General features: G+C 41.6%; 1 protein-coding gene across 6 annotated transcripts in view; it reads left to right on the top strand.

The window, feature by feature from the left end:
* Nucleotides 1–505: 505 nt before the first annotated feature.
* The window catches only part of MDFIC (MyoD family inhibitor domain containing), a 325718-nt gene continuing 302060 nt past the window's right edge, over nucleotides 506–24163 (top strand). For 3 of the 6 annotated variants that reach the window (XM_029615984.1, XM_029615989.1, XM_029615988.1), the window contains exons 1-2: nucleotides 736–954; nucleotides 1239–1391. The gene's annotated coding sequence lies outside the window, so the exon portion shown is untranslated. Of the gene's footprint in view, nucleotides 539–735; nucleotides 959–1238; nucleotides 1392–24163 lie in introns of those variants that run through there. The other 3 variants (XM_029615987.1, XM_029615986.1, XM_029615985.1) reach the window with 3 other exon arrangements.

Raw genomic sequence — 24163 nt, 5'->3', positions numbered from 1 at the left:
CTCTCTCCCACTACGTCGACCCCCCCCCCCCCCCCCTCACTTACCCGCCAGCCTCTCCTGACCTTATGGCGCGTGGCACAGGCCAAGCCTGCGCCGCCGCTCATATATGGCCACATCCTTTGGTGCGAGCAGGCATACACACGTACATATGCGCCTGTATGGATGTTTCAAAGTTACCATCCCTGATTGTAAGGTCTTTGGAGCAGGGACTGAATACTAATCATGCTGTAAACTGCCTGGAATATTAACTGGCAATCGAGCTGGGGGTTTACTATAAAATTCAAGCATTATTATTTTTAAAACAGCCACTCATTGCAGAAATAAACAGATTGAAAAAGTTATGTACCAGAGCTAATTTAAGCCAAAAGCTAAACCTTGCCAAACCTTCATATCTTGACATTACACATTTTAGTAGAACTCTTGACTGTTTTTTTTTTTTCTATGTTGAGGGCGGGGAGGGCTATTAGCAACGTTTTGTGTGCTAAGTTAACAGCAGCAACAGCGCTGCTTGGAACTATACAAAACAGAACAGGGATAGGTGAGGCTTCTGACTTTAGGGTAATGTTCAGACCTCTTTGGTGTGTCTCTCTCTCTCTCTTCCCAGTGACCCGGCAGCTACAACTCATAAAGGGAGGGCAGCAGGACCCAGAAGCCCTCCACCCCCTCCCCTTTTTTTTCTCTGGGTGATCGGCTGCACTGTAGGGCTGGTTTGGGTTTTTTTTTTTTTTTGTTGTTTTTGACTGTCCGGAAATGATGAAGAGTCTTTCGGGGTGGCGGACAGAAAGAGAAAAAGTCTGCAGTGCGAGTGAGAATGTGAAAAACAGGCGTGGGCTGCAGAGACCGGGAGATGCTGTTGCGGTTTATGCTGTGACTTCCTTTCAGGACAGGCACGGAGACAAGAGCCATAGCCCAGAGACGTGTTGAGGTACCGGGCCTCCTCTCGGGCTCTTTTTCGTAGGTGCGGGAAGAGTTTGGCGCCCCACCCCCTTTCCCTGCCTCTCGCCCTACTTTATCGGGCGGGCTGACACTTTGCTTCCCCGTTTGTTCAAAGCCCAAAACGCCCCCGCCCCTGTTCCCAAAACACAAAGTTGATTCTGAAGTGCAGCGCTGGAATGCAGCCGTGGATACGGCAGGCGCTGCTCTCAGTGCTCTAGTTTTGTCCTGAGCGGCATTTGCTTTTTTACTTTTGGCCCAATAGTTGCAGAAAACGCAGAACTTTCATGTGTTTGTCTTTGCAGGGTCCATTGCTAGTCTTTTGGGGGCTTAGATGATTTATTTCTTGGTGAGAGAGCAGGCAGATGTCCCAAGTGAGAGAGCCTCTTCCTCCACGGCCTGAAGGGCCAGAGCAGGAGCTCCCACAGACAGCAGCGCTTTAATCTCAGATCTTCAGGGTAAGTTGCGGTCTAAGTGTTTGTTTTCCCTCAGCATTTAATATTTGGAGTATGTACTTCTCTGTGTTTCCATTTATTATGGTTTCCCCCATCAGCTTTCTGCATGTTAGTCGTTCTATTATTTTGCTCTATTCTTTTTTTTTTCTATTACTGTGCACTCTCAGATCTTCAGGGTAAATTGCTGACAAAAGGGGGCAATGCAAAACAGTGCGCTCACTGTTTAACACGCTGTTGGACACCGCGTTGTGGAGGCGTGTCCATAGCCCCTTATGCTATAAGGGGATTAGCGCCTCCAATGCGCTGCAAAACTAATAGCGCTCATCATATGCAGGCATTAATTTCTGAGTACTCCAAAAAGTTGTACAGAAAAGCAGAAAATACTGCTTTTCTCTACATCCTCCGACTTAATATTGTGGTGATATTAAGTTAGAGGAATGAAAAGTCTATGTTATTTATTTATTTTTTTTAATGTTTTAAAGGGTGCCGGTGGTCAGGTTAGGGAAACAGACATTCAGTTAACCAGTGTCCGTTTTCCGAACCCTTGGCTGTGTTCCGGATAGGTAAATGGATGCCGATAAATTCAGCATCCATTTTCTTTACCCGCGGTGAGCCAACCTTTCCTGGGTGCCCGCTGCCGAGGAGGCCCTAGTGGCAAGCAATGAACCCATTGCCTCCTTGGCAGCGTAATCCCTCACTTAAATATTGCATGGCACCCCAGGAGAGGTGCTTGGGCGCACGTTAGGAAAGCGGGTGCTGAACACTCAGCGCCTGCTTTTGGCGTATTTTTATTGCATCGGCCCATAAGTTTTTTTTTTTTTTTTTTGTGTATCTTTTTTTCTTCTTAGATTTATTATTTGGAGGATGCAAATTTGTGTGTTTCCATTTATTGTTTTTATTTCCCCTACCAGCTTTCTGCATATTAAACATTCTATTCCATTGCTCTACTTTTTTAAATTAATGCTGTTCAATCACAGTATTTAATTGTATTTACAAAAATCAAACGTCATACTATCTATAATGGCAGTTTTGATAAAGGTATGCAGTGTCAATATTGCAACTGTCCTGCTCTTGTTCCCCACCTTCTCTGTTTCTTCACCTACACCTCAATTCCTTAAGGGCTAAAAAAAAACAGGAGTCTGGGTTTAGACATGCAGACTAGACTGTAAGATCACTTTATTTCTCTTTTCAGTGAAGTCTGGCAGGCTGCTGATTATTAATAAGTTAGTGTAATGCACTTGAGGAGAGAGTCAGTCATTTGACTTGTTGCATCAACAGTTTCCAGGCAGGGCACAGTACTGTCCTTGTTTAATAAACTGTAGTTCAGGTTTCCAAAGTTAACTTGATAGAGAGACCACGTAGGCTTACTTCTTACTTCTTGATATTGTTTTTGACTAAATTTTAAAGATTGTACTTTTAGCTGGTTTATGGAAAACAAACGTTAACATTTGGCTAATTTGAATGAAACCGTTGTAGTCGTCTTTTGGCATTACTTTTCTTCTAACTGCTGTTCAAAATTGAGGCTGTGACTCAGCTGAGAAAACTGCAAGTATTCCTGGCTGTACAAATCTGTGCTGGCCTAAAAAAAATGTATTGGATTAGATTTTTCTTTTGTTCTGGTGACTCAAAACTTTTAAGCAGAGAAAATAAAATTAGACACAGAAGAGAGAACATCAAGAACTGAGAAATGAAAACTACTTTTGCCAGGAGCACCCAGAAATCTGGTTCACAGACATGTACAAATTTAAACTGCTCTTTTAATTTTACAATACACGTGGTGTTAATTATATGGGCTGGGCTAGTACATATTTTTATGTAGTCAAAACAATGTTGCAGATAAACTGCTGGGAGAGCATTTGGCTTAACTTGTTCAAATAGTCGGGCAAAGTTTTTTTTTTTTTTCTTTTCCTCCTTCCTGAACCAGGAAGGAGCTTGGAACTGGAGCTCTATAAATCAGGTTTGGAGACTCAGTGTTTTTCTGTTGCTGTTTTCTCATAAACTCAGGAAGAGGTTCAATGTTTTGTTTAAACAGGTTTCTGTCATGTCACTGGCCATCCCGATCTGGGCACAGTTTCACAGGCAAGGTATGCCAAGTGAAATTAAAGGGTAAGCTCTCTAGAGTTGCCACCTACAGCCTCTCTAGAGTTGGCACCTACAGCCGAACAGTATGCACTTTGGTGCTGTACATCCCTAATGGCTGTGGTTGCCCATTCAGAAAGTTTACCCATGGATTTCACTTGGCATGCGTTGCCCAAATGGCCTTGCACCCAAGTTGGCATGGCCAGTTCCAGTCTTGTATACAAGGCCATTTTAGTCACAGAACTTTCCAACTTCAAGCACCTTATTTCTATGTTTTAATTTTCAGGTTAACTCCTTGACCTGAGGTGGAGCAAATGTTAACGCACATTTCTTGTGGCCATGAAGTTCTTTTGCTGTGCCCATGTGGTTGGTGACTAACTGGGCACAGCAATAGAATAACTTTGGCCAACAGAAATGTGAGTTTACTGCACTTCAGACCCAGGAGTTAAATTTCCAATGTGAGCTCTCTGAGGCAGGCACCAGTCACAGGTTTTCTTTGTTTTTTTGAACAGCCGGAGAGTATGCACCCACTGCTAAAGTTTGTACTGTTCAGCTACTGGTGCCTACCCAGACAGCCTAGCGGTAAGCGCCTTCCCCAAGGAGCTTATTATTTTAATCTTACTTGCTATTCCTTGTCAAAATGGTCATGAATAAGGGAACGTGCCCACAAGTTGGGATGTACAGCCCCAATCTCATAATCAATGCCATTTTGGCAAGGCATGACAAGAAAAATCAAAGCATAAGCTGTCCGGGGCACGCACACAGGGGTAGGTTTTCAAACATAGATAGGCGTGTCCATGAGCGCGTGGTTCCCGGCGCACACACATGAACGCACCGATTTTATAATATGTGCGCCGGTGCCAGATTTTACAATCCGCATGTGTGGGCGGCGCGCACAAGGGTGGGGGCAACTTTTGCAATTTCCGCACAGCGACGCAATTGGGCCTTCCCCAGTTCCCTCCCAGTGTGCTCCAATTAAGGAGCGGACTGGGAGGGAACTTTCCTACCCTTCTACCTAAACTCCCTCCCTCTTCCCCTCCTCACCCCCTAAACCCTACCTGTCTATCATTTCTTTTTTTGTTTTACAATTTATTTTAGGGCCGGAGCTGAAGTAAGTTGTATGCGCTGGTAGCTGCAGTGGCGCTGTCCTGCCCAAACCCCACCCTCTAGCCCGCCCCTTTGAAGAGGCCTGACACTTGTGCACGTACCAGGGTTCACGCATGTGGCCGGGCCTCTTTGAAAATTCGCCCAAAGCCTGGCCACATGCATAAACCCTGGGTTTTACAAGCTCAGGCCTTTCAAAATCCGGCCTTTTGGCACTGTGGAGCCGACTTTGTCATCCTGTTCAGCTGTAGTTCCCCTGCCTCCCCCCGACCAAGAATTTATGCTTTGTTAAGCCAGCTGTAGGTGCCAATCCAAGAGAGCTAATGCCTTGTTTTTTCTTGCCATTCATTGCAAAAATGGCCTTGGATGCAAGAATTTGCTCTCTTGATTGGGCACTCACACTTAGCTAAACAAAATGTAAGTGCTCTGGGGTAGGTATCAACAGTTAGACAGTATGCCAGAGTCGGGATGCACAGCATCCGCGTACTGTTCAGCTCTGGGTGCCTTCCTCAAGAGCTTACACTGGAAATTAAACTCCTGGGTCTGAAGTGGAGAAAACTCACATTCTGGAGGCCAAAGTTATTCTGTTGCTGTTTCCATTCTGGTAGAAGCAGCTAGACACTACCACAGTGGACAGAGCAATAACTTGCATTTCTGGAGGCCATGTTATACTAAGTTTTACTCCTGCTCTGATCCAGGAGTGAAATTTCCAGCATTAAGAAAAAGTGCTTTAAGCTGTCCGCTCTTTATCACACCTCCCTGCATTGCTGGGGAATAGCTAATGCCTTCTTTTACATGGGATTTACATGCTCCCATGCTAAGAGTGCTTCTTTTTACTCCTGGTTAGTTTGCATTTTTTAGGAGTTAACTCTTGTATTAAACCAAAGTTTTATCACAGAAAAATGCTCACTAAAACAGGAATATAAACCTATGCTCGGGGACATTCCTCTTTACTCCGTGGTTAAGGTTTAGCTGACTGTCAGTTAACTGTTCTCACCATTGTTTAATTTTATGTCCTAATTATCAGAATATTATCTGCAGTAAAAACTGGATATACCTTTTGTTCCAGTGCCTTTCCCAGTGATTTTTCTACTTCATGGTTTGTTGAATGTTTATTTTGTTTCTTTCTTTTCAGAAACGAAATAGGCATTTAAAAAAAAAACAAAAAAATAAAATCTCAATACAGGGGCCTTCCCAGGCCTCCCTGGGTTCCCTCACCTTAACCCAAAAGAATCTTGGGGCAGGGAACCACTCTGTCCCCCCCAATTACCCCATCCATAGCCAGGAGGAATGCCCACTCACCTCTTGCCCTGATGGAATACACATACAAGGCAATGATACAACTGACCGACGCCATACTATGATGCACAAGAAAATGGCGCCAGCTGTCTTTGAGAAGTCGCCATTTTAAATGTCATAGGGGCTGATGCAATACAGTGCGCTCAGCGGAGCACACTGTTTAACCTGCAGTTGGACGTGGGTTGTGTAGGTGCTACCTAATCCCCTTATGCAATAAGGGGATTAGTGCCTACACAACCCATGTCCAGCGCATGGGGAAACTAATTGCACTCATCATATGCAAATGCATGTTGATGAGGCTATTAGCAAATCACCTGCAATGCAAAGAAAAATGTGCGTCTTAAGACGCAGATTTTTATGTTCAAAAATTAATGCCTGCCTACAGTTGAGTGCTCTCAAAAATTGAACAGAAAAGCAGAAAATACTGCCTTTCTGTACATCCTCCTACTTTTAATATAGTTGCGATATTAAGTAGGAGGAACAAAATCTTAAAAAAAAAAATGTAAAAAAGTGCTGGTGGTCAGGTTCAGGAAACCAATGCTCGGTTAACAAGCATCCGTTTCCTGAACCCCTGGCTGTGCGCCGATTAGGAAAACGGATGGCAAAAAATTTGGTGTCCATTTTCGGCCCGCGAGTGGTCGGCAGACAGCCGACCACTCGCGGGCTCCCGCTATCAAAGAGATGCTAGGGTGCGCAAGTGACCCTAATGCCTTCTTGACAACGTGACCCCTAATTTAAATATTGCTTGGCTCCCCCAGGAGGGGTGCCTGGGGTTGCATTAGGAAAGCGGGAAGCGGTACATCCTAATGATGCTTGAACTATCAGCAGCATTTGATACTGTAAATCATAACATCCTACTAAATAGATTAGAAGAAATAGGCTTAGGTAATAAAACAATCAAATGGTTCCAATCATACCTAGACAACAGATACTACCAAGTGCAGATAAAAGATGTAATGTCATATAAAATAAAACTTCAAACTGGAGTCCCACAGGGATCAGCTTTATCGGCCACCCTATTCAACATATACCTACTACCACTTTGTCACCTTCTAGCTGGTCTAAACATCTCACACTACATTTACGCTGATGATATCCAAATAATCTTACCCATTGATGATACACTCGAAAAGACCCTGAACATAGCTAATATGTATCTGGTTATCATCAAACAATTATTGAACCAGATGGAACTAGTGATTAACATAGAGAAAACAGAATTCCTACTCTTGGAATGCAAAAACATTGAAATCATCCAAAACCCTATCGCACTCAAAAACAACCGAAAAATTAAACTAACTGAGAAAGTGAGAAACCTCGGAGTAATAATTGACACAGAACTGAACCTAAAACAACACATATCATTAAAAGTAAGGGAAGGATACGCCAAACTCATGACCCTCAGAAGACTAAAACCTCTACTGACAACAAGTAACTTCCGTTCAGTGTTACAAGCTCTTATTTTCGCAAGCACGGATTACTGTAATGCCCGCCTACTTGGTTTACCATACACAACAATTAGACCACTCCAAATAATGCAGAGCACAGCCGCCAGAATTCTGACTGGTAAAAGTAAAAGAGATCACATCACGGAAACTCTGATGGAATTACACTGGCTACCCATTGAGCAAAGAATACAGTATAAAACCCTTTGTACAATACATAAGCTAATACATAATGAAAATGCTGATTGGCTGAATACAGCCCTCCACGTACACGTCCCTAACAGAAACCTGAGATCAGCTAATAAAGCTTTACTGTCCATCCCCTCAATCAAAACAGCCAAACTAACCCAAGTAAGGGAAAGAGCGCTCTCCTTAGCAGGTCCTATGCTATGGAACTCCATGCCCGTCGAGATCCGCTTACAAAGAGACATCAAAACCTTCAGAAAACATTTAAAAACATGGTTATTCAAACAGGCATACAACAAAGAGAAAGGAAAGTAGAACACTGGGAAAAAGAAAAGCAATTGGTAGCACACCCTAAACACATTGCCCAAATCAACACGGGTACATATTCTATTTTAATCTTTAATCTCAAATATCTAGAATAAGATGACAGTTTCTCTTTTATTCCCGCTCAAAATAAACGGACATAACATAACACATCCAATTATTAGTTTTTATAACTACTTTGTTACCATAAAGTCTTGGCATATGTATAATGATATAATTCATAATCTTTTCCAATATTAATATTTGTGCCTTATTGTAAACCGTTATGATGGTACCTAACTTAGTGACGGTAGAGAAAAGTTTTTAAATAAATAAAATAAATAAATAAAGCGGGCACTGAAAACTCAGCCTCCACTTTGAGTGCATTTTAATTGCATTGGCCCCATAGTATGGTGAGTAGGCATCACTCTTGCCCATCCTGACACCCATGAATGGGTTAAGTTGGAGCTGGGGTGGTTCCCAGCCCCCAATACTCTAAATCTTTGGGTGGGGGAATTAGTGGGTCCCAGAGATCTTTTAAAAATCTATTTTTAAAATGAAACTGAACTAAACCAACAACATTTTTTCAGTTTTTCCTCCATTTCATTTTAAAAATATAACAAAATGAAATATAAAATGTCAATGATATTTCCTATTTAATTTAAATGAATGTAGATCCCTAATACCCTTTTTTTCCTCTACTTAATATCTAGTTTTATTTATTTTTTACTAGTAAAAAACTTAAAATTTTGGCACTGTGCGGTGATTATTTATGCTACCTCCCTTATTGAGGATCCTGTAGATCAAATTGGTAAAGGGGTTCAGTAAAACTGTGATGACAAGAGAGAGGAAAACGATTGGTAGTGATCATACATCATTGCCTCGTACTACAATAAAAGTGCATTTGATAACATCAGATTTTGTTGTATTACAGCTGGCTTGTAGCATAGATAAAGCACATAGGACAGGGACATATTGTTAATGATGACCAGCGCGCATGTTATAACATCGTTGGGCCACGTGCACATGCGTCCTAGATTTTGAAATCTGTGCGCACAAGGGGGGAGGTAGATTTCTGCAAGTTTTGTGTGGCGACGCATCACGACCTCCCCAGTTCCCTTCCAGTCCGCTCCAATTAAGGAGCGGACTGGGAGGGAACTTCCCTACCACCTACTGTAACCTCCCTCCCCCCTCTCACCCTCTAAACCCTTTTTCCTACCTGTAGATTTTTTTATTTTGTTGCTTACTGCTCCAACAAAGCAGTAGCAACTTGTGCGCGCCTTCCGTCCCTTCCCCGGTATAGCGGCAAATGACCATTGTACCAGTGGCCTCTAGCCCCGCCCCTTCCCACCCCTAGACCACCCCTTTTACTGGGCCCGGCACTTTGGATCGTAATGGGTTTACGAGCATGGCCAGGCCCCTTTGAAGATGTGTGCGAGGCCTGGCCACGTGTGTAACCCCCGATTTTTGTGCGCACAGGGGATTTAAAATTGGGCCGAATGTTATAATCAGTAAGAAGAATATATATACTTATTAGATCTGTCATTTTGCAACAGCGCCATATAAGACAGAACCACAGTCTGTAACCTATTGAGTTGGCTAGTTTTATTTTTCAAATAATTGTACTTTTAGGACATGGGATATAAAAAGAACTAAGGGGAAGGTGATCAATTTCTGGGAAAAAAAAAAATTTTTTTTTTTTTTACTTGTTCTCACATTTTTTTTTCTACTGCCATGCGTTTTGTTGTCAGTTCACAGAAGGTAGCCTGCACAGAGCAGCAGTTGCTACTACCTTAAAAAAATTAATTAATTACAAAAAAACTTGTTGGGCAGACTAGATGGACCGTTTTGATCTTTTTCTGCCATCATTCACTGTATTACTATGAAAATTTCCAAAGCCATTTCAACAGTGCTTTACAGGTGGAAATGGCTTGTTACAAAATAGCCTTCCTGACATCCCAGTAAACCTACGTGCGAATAACACGTAAGTGCATAAGTTTACCTGCAGTGAGCAGAGGCATTCTGGGGGCAGGACATACAAAAGTATGTGCCTAAATTTTCATGAAAAAACCCCCAACTCTATGCATAATTGTGTGTTGGGTAGTTTTGGTGGGATACTTTTCAAAATGCATAATTTCCCTCTGAAACTTGGTGAATAGTATGCATGCATGTGTCTTGAAATGTATGCTGGCTGTTACAAAATTACTCTTTAAGTGCATATTCGCACTGTTCATAACTAGAAGGGATAGACGTGAGAGAGAGTGCTCTGCAGAAGACAGTTCTAGTAAAACACCTGCTGCATCTGGTGTCAAACCTCAGTTAGCTGGAGTACACCACAGTAATTGAATGATTAAAGGGACCTATGCACTAAAACTTGCATTACATTTCTTTAATGTGCATGCTAAAATTTCTTTTAATCAGAAGTGCACTTAATATTTTAGTGTGCATGCTAAAATGTCATGTCTAGAGGGTATATGCTAATTGCTTGCAGGCTATCACAAAAAGTGTCATATTGACATGCTACCGTCCACCTGAGTACTAAATAGATTATGGCTGTTACTCAAAATAGTGTGCATAGTGAACATTCTCAGTCCTCGTTTCCTCAAGGCTTCTCTCCTTGCTTGAAAGATGCATAAAAATTGCCTTGCACAAAATACTTGCTGTCAGTGATGGGGGTGGGAGAGCACAATTGCTCCCCAGGAGGGGAGATTAAAGGAGAGCAGAGAAGCAAAGAAGCAAAAATCCATTTGCATGGCTTGTGTTGTGTCTTGTACTCCTTTTGTGTTAGTTTCCTTCGTTTGTCCTTAGTTTTATGGGTGAGAGGATGGGTGGGTTAGTGACATTTGTCTGTCAGTCTTCTATATAAATGTTTCCCAACTCTTTTCTGGAGGCAAACCTAACCAGTCTGGTTTTTTTTTTAGGATTGCCACAATGAATATGCATGAGATAGATTTGCATACGCTGAGTCTATAATGATGCAAGTCTGTCATGCATATTGATTATGGATATCTTGAAAACCCAACTTGTGAGGTGTGCCTTCAGGAGAGAGTTGGGAAGCACTGTTCTAGGTCAGTAAACGTCATGAAATAACAGAGTTAAAAATGTGGTGAGAATGGAGTGTAGAAGAGACTAAGCAACTGTGCATGGACAGGTAGGAGATAGGAAGATCTAAGGTATTATAGGGAAGAAAAGGAGTTGGATGGTAGTGTCCAAGATAAGTGCAGAGAGACTACAGTAAGGAAGATAACTGTGCAGGTAGAAGTGAAGAGAGATAAGAAGGTATGTATTTATTTTATTTATTTAAAATCTTTTCTATACCATCGTTAAGTTAATTTACCATCACAACGGTGTACAAAAAAGGCACATAAAGTAATAGAAATTGTTTAAAATAGATAACATATTATAGACGTGCCAACAAGGAGTGGTAACAGGGTTCTTTCAATCTAAAACTATTTGTTGAGTAATAGGTAGTGACAGAGGCAGAGCGTTCAAGTCGGAGGTTTATAGATGAGGCCTATTAGACATCAAGTAGAGGAATGTAGAACAGCAAAACAGGGGGAAGAAAGGATGAGAGAAGGGAAATGGAGGAGACATAAAGGAGGCAGGAACTCCCTAAACAACTCATCTCCTATATCTGTCAAGCTGGCAAAGGACATTTTGGAGAATGAGATTCAGGAGATGCAGGAGGAGGAGATGTAACCAGAGGCTGGACCATGCTCTAGAGAGGCAAATGTATGGCAATGCTGAGAAATGTTTTACTTCATTCTAAATGAAAATAAGCACTTTCTTGAGCTAGTCCTAGAGAGCTACAGTGTGATGTTTGGGAGAACCTCCTCAAGGAAATTCCTGGCAGTAAAGGAGCATATTTGGAAATAAAAAGCATTGGATATCAACAGCAGCTCTGGTGTCACCCCCCCCCCCTTCCCAGACAATAGCACCTATGAAACATCACTAGCAGGACATTAAATGGGCATCTGAAAAAGTCCATAGATTCATGCCAGTTGAAATAAGACTGGACATAGCTGTGTCTGTCCTATTTGTTTTATACATCTGGATCAATACCTTGTGGAAACACTGCATCCAGACAGCATTGTCAGCATCCCAAAGTCCATGGATGCAGCATCAGAAATACATCAGGCATGAGCTGGTAAGCTGCCTGCGTTACAATAACCCATGTAGGGGTCATACAGCAAAAGCTCACCAATGGTCCTTTACAGGGCTTCTTACCAAGTTTGTAGGAGATTATAGGCTTAATAGAGGAGCTTTAGGCTGGGTTGAGGACCTAGTAAGTCCAAGAATATTTGGGAGGGGTGGACCAAGATTTTTTTTTAAGTCTGGGACTTAGTGAGGCATTCACATACTTCAGAGCAGGGAAAGGGTTTTGCAGTAGGTAATCACATTTGTGATGGAAGCAAAAGGGATGCATGAACAACCTGTCCTTACCGTCACATGATATCCAACCAGGAGAATCTGCAAGGAGGAGGACAACTGGTATTAGATGATGTCTTGGCTAGCCCTGGCAATTCCAGCCTGTTAATTCCATGGAGAAATCTGATTCAGGAGGGTTCTGTCATCTGGTCATCTTCCCACTTCTAGCATCCCAAAATTCTGGGTTTTAGTGGCATAGACATAGTCCATGAGGGCTTCCATGCTGTATGAAAAGAGCTCCAGATGAAATCCAAAAGAATTGCTGACCTTAAGCCCCAGATTCCCAGATGGCTGTTCATGCTAATGCCTCTGCCATCTGCAAGTAACCACTGACATCTGCAAGTAAGCAGAGTTCAGAAGGCCAATAACACCACTATTTATCCCATCCACTGAAGCTACTCTGCCTGCTCTCTACTATACTTTATTCATATTACACAGGAGTGGACATTTCATAGAGCCACAGATGAGAGGTGACAAAGTGTGGAGCTGGGCATCCAAGCTTTGCTGGGAAGTGACTGACTCCTGACATCCCTCATATTTTCCACACGATACCTTCTCTGAGGTACCTACTATTCAACTGCCACTACCTTGTTTGTCCTGCAACACTTGTCCTGCAATATTTTGTACCCTCTGAGAAAATGCAGGATATAGAACACATGCAGTGTAATTTTTCTGTACAAGAATTTTGAGAGTTGGACATTTATTTAAAATTGTGTCTTGTGAAGTATACAACAATTTTTGAAAAAGTTATCATCTGTCAAACTTTTGTTTGAAAATATATTTATGTTGTCTAAATACATGTAGAAATGCTTTTGATGTAATCTCTTTTCTCTGGTCTCCTCCAATTTCATTCTCTCTTTTGCACGCTATCTCTCTTTTACTCTCCCATAACTCCTCTTGATGCAACAGCTGCATCTCTTATATCTGTAACCCCTAGGATCCATTATGAGTCCTAGCCTCACTTCCTTCTGATGTCATCCTTGCATTAGAGGGGGAATCATAAGCCCTCCCACTCCGCCACTCCCAATGTTTTAGCCAGCTCCAGTGCACTGCATCCTGCCGAAACAGCTGTTCTTTTACCAGCACTGGTTTTGACAGCAGGACCAGCTGAGCTTTCCTTCCCTCCGGCTCTATGATCCACCGCAAGCCCTAGCTCCACCTCCAACTGATGTCATCCTTACAGGTGAGAGTCAAGAGCTGATGGTGGATGCTGGAGGTGCCACATGTCATTCTGTCGAGTGCACAAAGGAGTGCAAAAAGGAGCTTCTTTGTGTGCTCCTTTATGAGCACTCAGTATAGCTGTGGAGCCCAGGATTTCTCATTGCTCTTCTCAACTGTTCTCTCCAATTGCTGAGATCCCTGTCATCCTGGGACAGGGAAGATAAGCAGATATTCTGTTTTATAAATTCTCTTGAGATCTGCAGACTTCTCCCTGTCTTGTTCCCATTAGACATCAGTCCATAGTGGGCCTCCCGGTTCATGAGCAATTAAAATCATGCTGATTAATGCCCAGTGATCTATTCAGTGTGTACTAGCCAGACCTCTTCTGCATCACTGAATCCTGCTTGTTGGATAGTGAGCTAGCTGTGATTAACAAAAGCTGTTATGCTGGTTATGCAGTTTCACTATCTAGAGAAAAGTGTTGTGGTGGGGGCCTTTTAATTATTTACAAAAGCAGCTTATGGATGTCAGTTGATAGGCCTAGTCAGGATTCTTCTTACGTTAATCTTAGCTTCTAAGGTATTTAGTTTTTGTTTAGTTTACTGCCCTCCCAGGTTGTTGTCATCAAACTATTATCCTGTCTTGGAAATGCTAATAGAATCAAATGTTGATATCAGTAATATGATTGAATTGGGTGATTTCAGACTGCTCAATTTATAAGGGCATTTAAATATTTTGGGTTGGGAGCAGATAGTTCATGAATCCACACATAAAGTGGGCCATACTTTGGACCTTGTTTTCATTAACTGTTCTGCATTATTTAAATTGTCCCCTGAGTTATCTGATGATAGGACCATTTTTAAATGTAATTTAACTACTTAATTATCAGAAATCATGCTGCTGCTTCCTAGTCTACAAAGATTGTTGAGAAAAGGGGACATAGTAATCCTGACCTGATCAAGCAAGAATTGGCTTATAGATTGGAATCCTTGCCTCTTGATAACATTGTTGAGGCTGGCAAAGGCTGGGGTTCCTTACTATCTGACAGTTTAGACTCTGGCAACTATTAAGTCTTTTAAATTGCACAGAAAGAAATATGCTAAGTGGTTTAATGGAGAGCTTTGCCTTGAATGTCATATGCTAAAGCGGATTGAAAGACTCTGGAGGTGCCATCTTGTTCCTGATATGTTCTCAGCTTTCAAAAGGCAGCTCAATATTTATAGAGCTAAATGTGATACTGTTGCCTTTTATGTAGCTCAGTTTGAGAAATCTGGTCACAGTTCTCAACAGCTGTTCAAAATAATTAGAAGGTTGATCACTATACCCCAGATTCTTATAATCTAGATCAGTGTGAAGAGTTTCTAGCTCACTTTTCAAAGAAATTTCTGCATTCTGCTCTTCATTTTCAAATACTTGCAATTAGTATTCTGATGCCCCAGAGTGTATTGTTGTGGACCCAGTTCGAACCAAAGTTTTGCTCTGAAATTGCGCAAATTGTGCCCAAGATGAATTGTGGCTCCTGTCATTTGGATCTGTGCCACATTGCCATTTTGAAGGGAACAAAGGAACACCATCGTTCCTTTCCTAACAAGTCTTGTTAATCTGTCTCTGACCGAGGCACGCTACTATCTAGTCTGAAGCGAGCATCTATATGGCCTTTAATTAAAAAGCCTAGACTCAGTCCTACTGACATGGGGAACTTTCATCCTATCTCTTTGCTACCCTTCCTAGTAAAAGTTGTTGAAGCCTGTGTATTGAAACAACTCGATGATTTTCTGTAGGACCATCAGATCTTACATCCTTTCAATTTGGATTCTGTAAGGGATTAAGAACAGATAAGTTATTGCTCTTCAGTTGTGACACATTTCTTTGAGGATTTGACTGTGACCAGAGTTTCGTGCTGATTCTTTTAGACATCTCTGCGGCATTTGACACAGTTAATCATGAGATCTTATTTTACAGTCTACATGAGTCAGGTATATCCTGCATAATACTGGACTGGGAGAGCTCCTTTTTAATTGACAGAATCCATCGGATTGCAGTTGCATCCAACTGTTTTTGTTGGTAGACCAAGAAAATGGTGTCCTACAGGTCTCCGCCTTATCAGCCATGCTTTTTAACATCTATTTGGCACTCATATGTAGGCTTTTAGCTGGGCTTGGCAAGGGATACCAGATATATGCTGATGACATCCAGGTTTACGTTCCTATGGTCTGCCACTAATGCCACAGTCACCTCTATCTGTCAAAAGCTGCCTTAGCCATAATAAACTGGTATTTTTTTTTAAACAAAAATGGAATTGATGGTCCTGCAGAGATTGCACAAATTTACCATGCCGCCTTCTTTTGTTATTGAGAGTATTGAAATAACAATTGTGCAGCATGCTAGGAGTTTGTTATAGACCAGATCCTCCGTATGCAAAAGTAACTTAAAGCTGTTATTAAGTCTAGTTATTATATGCTTCGGCTTATATGTCTACTAAAATCTTCATTAGGCTACTCAGAATTTCACTTTGTAGTACAGCTTTAATATATAGCCATGCGAAAGCTCAAACAACTACTTCGGCAGAAAGAAAGAAAATGGCGCAAAGCCCCTTCACCGGCCTCACTATCTGACTACAAACGCTCACTCCATCTATACAAAAGTAGCACGCTGAAAACCAAAAGAGACTATTATGCCAGGAAGGTTCATCATCTCATCTTTGACTCAAAAGCTTTATTCGCCTTCGTTTCCAGCCTCACTAAACCTGTCATTCCAGATATCCCACCCGAGTTAGCCCAGACTAAGGCAGATGAACTGGCTCTTCATTTCAACAAAAAAATATCTGATCTCCTTAATCAGCTGATTACAAACACTACTGCTCCAGACAACTCATATCTCCCCCAAAACAAAGACATACAGCTAAACGCCTTCGAACCCATTACAATCACAGAGATACATTCAGTGTTAAAGAGAATGAAACCGTCATCACACCCATTTGATCAAATCCCTTCTAAAATGCTTCTTCTCATCCCTGACACTATAGCAAAAACCCTGGCAGAAATCATAAACTGCTCCCTATCACACGGTATCTACCCAGATGACCTAAAAACTGCCTCAATCAAGCCTCTGCTAAAAAAACCAAATCTAAACGCATGTGATCCCAACAACTTCCGCCCTATTTCCAACCTCCCATTCATAGCTAAAATCATGGAAAAATTGGTAAACACCCAACTATCCAACTACCTAGAGGACCACAGTATTCTGTCCCCAAACCAATATGGTTTTCGCAAAGCCGCAAGCACCGAAACACTACTACTCTCTCTCACGGACTACCTCATTTCTGGAATTGATAAAGGCCAAACATTTTTACTAATCCTCCTAGACTTCTCGGCGGCCTTCGACACCGTCAATCACGCCCTTCTTCTAAAACAACTGGCAAACATTGGATTGACAGGTGCTACACTAAACTGGTTCAAAACATTCCTAGAAAACAGAGGATATAGAGTCAAAATCCACAATAAAGAATCCCAATACCACCCTTCTAACAGAGGAGTGCCGCAAGGTTCATCACTTTCACCCACGCTCTTTAATGTCTACCTGTTACCACTATGTCAACTTCTTACAAAATTAAGCCTGAAACACTTCCTGTTCGCAGACGATGTACAGATCGTGATTCCCATAAAAGAAACAATCTTAAAAACAATGGAATTCTGGGACAGTTGCTTATTAGAAATTAAACTTCTCCTCACCAGCCTAAACCTCGTACTCAATGCTTCGAAAACGGAATTCCTGCTCATATCACCGGAAAACAATAACTCACTTCCAAAACCACCCACACTCCTTCAAACAACCCACGTAAGAGATCTAGGAGCTATCTTAGACAATCGTCTCAACCTCAAAACATTCATTAACCAAACCACCAAAGATTGCTTCTACAAATTACATATTCTGAAAAGAATTAAACCACTTTTCCACGCTCAAGACTTTAGAACAATCTTGCAAGCAATAATCTTTTCTAAACTAGATTATTGCAACTCATTACTACTAGGCCTCCCAGCTTCTTATACCAAACCCCTTCAAATGGTTCAGAACTCTGCAGCCAGAGTGCTTACAAATTCCAGGAAAATTGACCACATCTCCCCCATCCTCAAAAACCTCCATTGGTTACCTATCCACTATAGAATCATGTACAAATCCATCAACATCATATACAAGACCATTAACCAACACACACAACTCAATCTACAAATACCACTTAAAAAATACACTTCCGCCAGACCCATCAGGGAATACTACAAAGAGTCACTCCAAATTCCAAATGCCAAAACCTTCCAACATAAATCCTTGAGTCTCAGAGCCTTCTCTTCAGCAGGTCCATCTCTTTGGAACTCTATCCCACCGGATTTGAGACAGGAACCATGCTCTCTAACATTTAGAAAAAGACTAAAAACTTGGCTTTTCAAAAAAGCATTTCCAAGCCTTGAATAAAACCTCCACTCTTCAACACAAACTCGCATGCAATAACTGGATCTAAATAAGAATCCAACTACCATAAACTTACGCACATCATTACCTGCGGAGTTTTATCATATTATTATCATTCACTACTGTGTCATATTTATTCTCTTGGTTACTTATTTTACCGTTTCATATTTATGTACTGTCCCATTTATTCACATAGGCTTATTTATTCACTCCGCTATACTACTACACTAATTGGCTGAAATGTAAATATTGCATTGTTCAATCTCTCCCCTCTTCCAGCTCCAAGTTAATTTTCCCTGTTTTATTGTTTTATTGTAACTTTCTCACCCTTCAATTGATTCTCTGTATTTAAAATTCACAGTTCTATTGGGAATATTGTTATCACGTTACCTTATGCTTTTCACACATTGTTAATTGTAAACCGGGTTGATGTGATGCCAGTCATGAAACTCGGTATAACAAAAACAATAAATAAATAAATAAATGTGGGGACTATAGTAACTCTCTGTACATAGATTTGCCTGTAGTTGCTTTGTGCGCACTGCAGGTTTTACAGAAGTCTGCTGCAAGCCTTATTTATGGCTTGGGCAGGAGAGCCCAGTTTTGATTGCCCTTCGCTGGCTTCCAGTCATCTGGCGCATGCAGTTTAAAGTGGCGCTGCTTGTCCATAGGTTGCTTGGGAGCGCACCTCTGCCTTGGGCTAACTGCATGCTTTGATTATACAATCTGGATGGAGCTCTGAGGTGTTCACAGAGAGGTCTTTTGGACCTTCGGTCTGGATGTGTGAGTGGCTGAGACTCGTGAAAGGTCCTTTTCGGTTGTGGATACGACCCTGTGGAACTCATTGCCAATTGCACTGCTATTATCAACCTGTATGAAGGAGTTCAAAAAGCTTCTGAATACTCACCCAGCCTATAACTAGCTCGAACTTTGGTTCCCGACGTTGGTCCTTTAGACTGGTCCTGGGTGTGCACCGGCTCTTTTGCTGTCTTTTTGTTTTTGATTTTGTGACACAAACATTTTGTTGTTTTATAGGCTGTTATGCATGTTTATTTTGTATGCTGACTAGAGCTTTGTTAAGGCAACTTATAAGAGCTTTAAATAAGTAAATCCTGTTAGCTGAGACCTTTAAATAGTAGGGATGTGCAAGCGTTTTTCCCGAATTAGGCAATGTCAATGACATTGCCTAATTCAGAATGGTTCGGGAGAACCAAAAAACGATTGAATGTTTTCCGAAATTTCAGAAAAAAATCATTTTTGAGTTAGCGCGCGCTAACTCTGTTAGGTTAGCGCGTGCTATTGGGGAGTTAGCGCGCACTAACCCGAAAATCGGGGCCCCCCAAAAAAAACCCCCGAACTGTGAGAAAAATGAAATTTCCCAACACAAAATGTTTACCCAAAGCACATCTCTATTAAATAGTGTGTGAATGTGATGATGTCAGAGCCTCTTGCAATGCCTGCCCTGGGTTCTGCTGAGGAAGGTAGTCTGAAAAGGTACTCATGCCATTGGCTTGATGTGAAATTCTGGCACAGTAGTGCAGTCCCACTTGCCTGAGGGGAAAAAAGGTAGAGTCCTGTGGTGCTGCCTTCTCAAGTACAATTCAGAAATGGAAAGGTCAGTAGCAGTTCTCTATCCCCTTTTCCCTACAGAAATAGGTACAGGGTTTCAGCAGGCCAGTGTTGTCAGTTTTTGGCAAACATTAAAAAAGAAAACCATAGCAATTTGCTCCTCAGCAACAATTTCAAACCAGGGAAATTCAGTAACAGTTCTTACTCCTCTTCTCCCAAAGAAGTGGTCAAAAGACCGTTTTTGACAGAAATGTAATTACCGATCTCAGTCAATCTCTTCTTCCAGCTCCATTTCTTCTAGGGCTTCCTCTGCCAGCCTCCAGGAAGGTTTGTAATCATCTCCTTCTGGGCCCCTTCCTTCCTGTGGTTGGTATTCCTCCCAGGTTATCTTGCCTATCGCTCAGGTAAGATTGGAGCCCCTGTTCTCCTACACTCAGGGACTCCCCCCCCCCCACCACTGAGCCCTATTGGTTCAGGTCTTTCTTAGGAAACCTAGGAAATGTAGATATTACTTTATAGTTCCCTGCTCTGAGCTATCTGTCTGTACCTTGCTCTAGCATGTGAAGTCCTAATGCCACTCTATATGTGGGCTGAGGGGGCAACCTCACCATAGTGAGTTAAAATGTTAATAGATAGTCCGAGGTAGGTTTTAAAGTTTTGGTTTTCACATGAGTGTGCCTGTGCCTTATAGTACATGGAAGAAAGCTTACCATTCTATTTACTGCATGTCCACTCACCTCTAATTTGCATTTGGTATATTTCATTTACATGTACATATACGCTAATGTCTTTTTGAATCGATATCTAGACTTTCAGTGTATAGCACACTATTTTACATTTATGCTAAATTGCCTTAACACACATGCTAAGCTTTAGTGCATAGGCCCCGTAATGTTGCAGGTATTGGAAGTACAGGAGCTGGTAACTCTTATCAATAGCCCTTAGACTATGACTGGCAGTGGCAGAAGTACTTGCAGCGGTAGATGCAGCACATGCATTAATCTGGGAATTGGTAGCTTATAACATGTGACACCTTCTCCCCTCTCCCCTTTCCATCAGTAGCAACTAGTCAGGGCATGCAAAGTCCACCCTGACAAGTCCGTACTCAATTCTGAGATCTTTGGCTTTGTTTCATACCACACAAACTTTGCTTTCAGTCTTGAAATGTCATATATTATTTATTATTGTCAGGTGTTTGACATGTATAGGTAACCACTTCCAATTAAAATTTTAAATTGTTAAATTCTATGTTAAATTCTATCTACTATAACTAGATTCGATCTTCTACGCCTTCCTGCGCTTTCCGTTATCCTAGTTCTCATGACCCTGTTCTATGTAATTTAACCTTCCTTCTAATATTATATTACCCCTGTTCTATGTGAACCGATATGTTTACATAAATGTCAGTATAAAAAAAGATTTAAATAATTGATTGATTAATTCCCCACAGTATTCCTATATGTTACATCACTCCTGCCCCTTTAAGACTAATACTGTTTCAATTGGAGCTGAAAAATGAGTAGGGCAAGATTATATGCCTTGTGATTGAGAGGTATGAGACTTAGGGGCTGAAATATATATATACCCTAGGGGAGAAGAGAGGCAGGGCATACAATAAAAACATGCAAATACCTCAAAGATATAAATAATGCACAAGAAGCAAATTGTTTTCAGAGGAAGGAATGCTCTTTAACAAGAGGTTGTGATATGATGCTCAGAAAGGGTGGTGGATCCATGGAATAGCCTCCCAGTAGAGGTGGTGGAGACTAAAACAGTAACAAAATTGAAGAAAGAAAAGGATAAGCATAGAAGATCCCTAGTTTCAAAGAAGTGAAGGTGCAACCAAATATCAACTGAGATCTACGGCACGGGGGGCCAACTCCAGTCCTCAAGAGCCACAAACAGGCCTGGTTTTCAGGATATCCACAAGATTTGTATGCACTCTTCATTTTATGCAAATCTATCTCATGCATATTCATTATGGATATCCTGAAAATCAGGTATGTTTGTGGTTCTTGAGGACTGGAGTTGGCCACCCCTGGGCTATAGAATTCCATCAGAAATGAAACTGGCTTTATGGTCTTTATTTGCCATCTTTTGCTATGTTTCTCTATAGTGAAACTCCTGTTCCTTTATTTCTCATCCACTAGGGGCAGATTAAGTAAGCTTCTAACCACAGCTCCAATAGATGTCACTACTCATCCCCACCCCCACTCTCTAGAGCAGAAGAGGCAGCTAAGGCTCTGATAATGCCAAGAAGCCTCCTCCCCTTTTACTCAGGGAGGAAGAGAGGCAAAATCGGTAACTACCCCCGTCCCAACTACCTGCAGAGAAAGAGGTGAACTCTGCTGCAACTCATGACCACAGTCCCCACTCCCTCCCCCTACACATGCAATGAGGAGGAAGATTGACCGGGATTCTGCCTCACCCAACAGCTTGCCCAAATAGATGACTGGTGCTGTCATTTATTTTTGCTACCGTGTACCCTGGAGAGGAAAATCCTATAGGCATTAGACATCCAATTGGAAAAAAGGTTGTGGGCTGAGGCTTTTAGAGATGCGTAGCGGTAAAACCGTTCAGTTCAGGCTTCGTTTTTGGCCCGCTGCGGGAAATTTCATTTTTCCCTGTGGTTCGGGGTTTTTTTTTTCCAGGGGACCCCGATTTTTGGGTTAGTGCGCACTAACAGTTGAAATTTCGTTGAAATTGTCTAATTCATTCTAAACAAATGCACATCCCTACTTTACAGTTTCTGCTACCCCTATCATCGTTCATTTACCTCAAGACAAGAAAAAAGTCTCATGACAGCTGCCACACCGAAGAAGAGGAAATTGGAAGCCTGCCGGATGTTGCTTCCACTCACATCCCAGGACAGGAGAAGGCCTGAGTCTGAAGCAGTAGGCAGAAGGGCGAGGTGTTTGAGAAATGGAGGATTTTATGGGTAAATTGAGGGGTGTCAGTGTGGATGACTTGGAAATAGAAGGTGTAGAAAATGGAAGGGCAAAAGTGTGAAAGAGATGGGAAAAAATGAAAGGGTGTGAGAGTGGAGGATTTGGAAATAGGATTTGTGTGAAAACGGAATAGTGCAGATAGTGTGACTTAGGGGGAAAACAGAGAGGCATAGTTGTATATGTTTAGTTTTGGATTATTTAGATTTTGCTGATGCCTTTCATTTGGTAGCCTCAGACTATTGATCTAACCACTAGTCTGTGACTTCACTGGGGAGAAATAGAGGAGATGTAGGCGACTGAGGGAATTGGAGAGGTGTGGAAAAGGTAATTTGTTTATTTGGTAGAAACTTAGAAACAAACAAGTGACTTTATATTTGAATTACAAGTGCAACTTCACTCAAGTTTTGAGCTCCAGTGAATCTTCTGACATGCATACTGATTTATTGTAAAGTAAACTGAATTTGTCCTCTCCACCCTTTCCTTCCAAGCTAAACATATCATCTTCTTACACAAACCTAAATTACTTCTCCAGAATTGGATTATCTACAAAAACAATCCTAAACTTCTAAGAACAGCCCACAATGACTAATAAAGTTAGGGCCACTTATGGTTTTAGATTTTTACTCTTGAAAAATGTTTTGTTTGATGTTGACTGTTTAAACAAATATTTTCTATTGCAACGTATATCAAGTTAGGGCTGGTCTGGTGGCTCAGTGGAAGAGTTGCATGCTGTCCTGCAGAGAACCTGGCTTTGATTCCCAGGTCAAGCCTTCTGTTCCCTTTTCTGGTCAGGCTAGAGATGCTGCAGAGGCCACATTCACAGTGGGGTTAGGAGAAAGGAAATGTAGTCATAAATGGTCGGCTGCCTCTTGTTCTGCTAAGACACACGGATTTGTCTCAGCAGAGTCTCACTTGCTGGCTGGACTCAAGAGTGCAGTGCATGGGGTTCTGAAGAGGGAGGCACAGTCTGTGGCCCCTGGCCTCGGACTGCCACTGCTGGTTTGGGTGATGGTTAATAGAATTTTTCCCTTATTTTGGGTACCTACAAATGAAGGCTTATGGCCCTGTAGCCCATCAGAAGCTGGTTTCAGTTGAGCTGGAAGCCCAAAGGAGCAGGAAAAAAGAGCTAGGTCAAAAGAGAAAAAAGCTCTTGAGCAAATCTTTACAAGAGAGCAAACATTTTCTCTGAAAAAAATTCATGAAGAAGGAAATTTACATTTTGACCTCTCTTAGTCCCAATGCTTAGTTTTAGAACCTGTGGAGTAATTGCTAATTGAGGCTACAGAACTGCAGTTTAACTGGAACAACCATTCATCAGTCAGTGATAGTACACAGTTCCAGCTTTGGCTGAGATCTTTCATGCTGTCTAAGCCAAATGTTAAACATACTTACTTTAATTGAATAACTAAACTGCTCTTCTGGCAGTCTTCCTAAGTGTGGGGAACTTGCACTGCTCTGAATGCTTAAAGACCTCATGGCATCCAAGTTTTCAGCATCGAAGTTATTTTAATAACTAAGCAGGATATTGTAGTATGTCTTTCATTTAATATTGCAGTGCTACCATACTTTATACTGTAACATCATATGTTTACTACATCATCCCTCATTCTCCAACATAAATACTCTAATCGAGCAATCTGCAGCCAAATTCTACTCCCTGTGGCCCACCCTGTACAGACCAGGAACTTTTCTTCATTACCCTTTTTTTTTTTTTGTACTTTCTTTACCTTCTGTAGTTTTTATACAGTATACTAGTTTCATGATCAACCATCAACATACTCGTTTT

The sequence above is a fragment of the Rhinatrema bivittatum genome, chromosome 9 (genome assembly GCF_901001135.1).
Source record: "Rhinatrema bivittatum chromosome 9, aRhiBiv1.1, whole genome shotgun sequence".
In the NCBI taxonomy this organism is placed as follows: Eukaryota; Metazoa; Chordata; class Amphibia; order Gymnophiona; family Rhinatrematidae; genus Rhinatrema; species Rhinatrema bivittatum.
The sequence above is the reverse complement of the archived record's forward strand: the minus strand, read 5'-3'. Positions and strand labels throughout refer to the sequence as shown.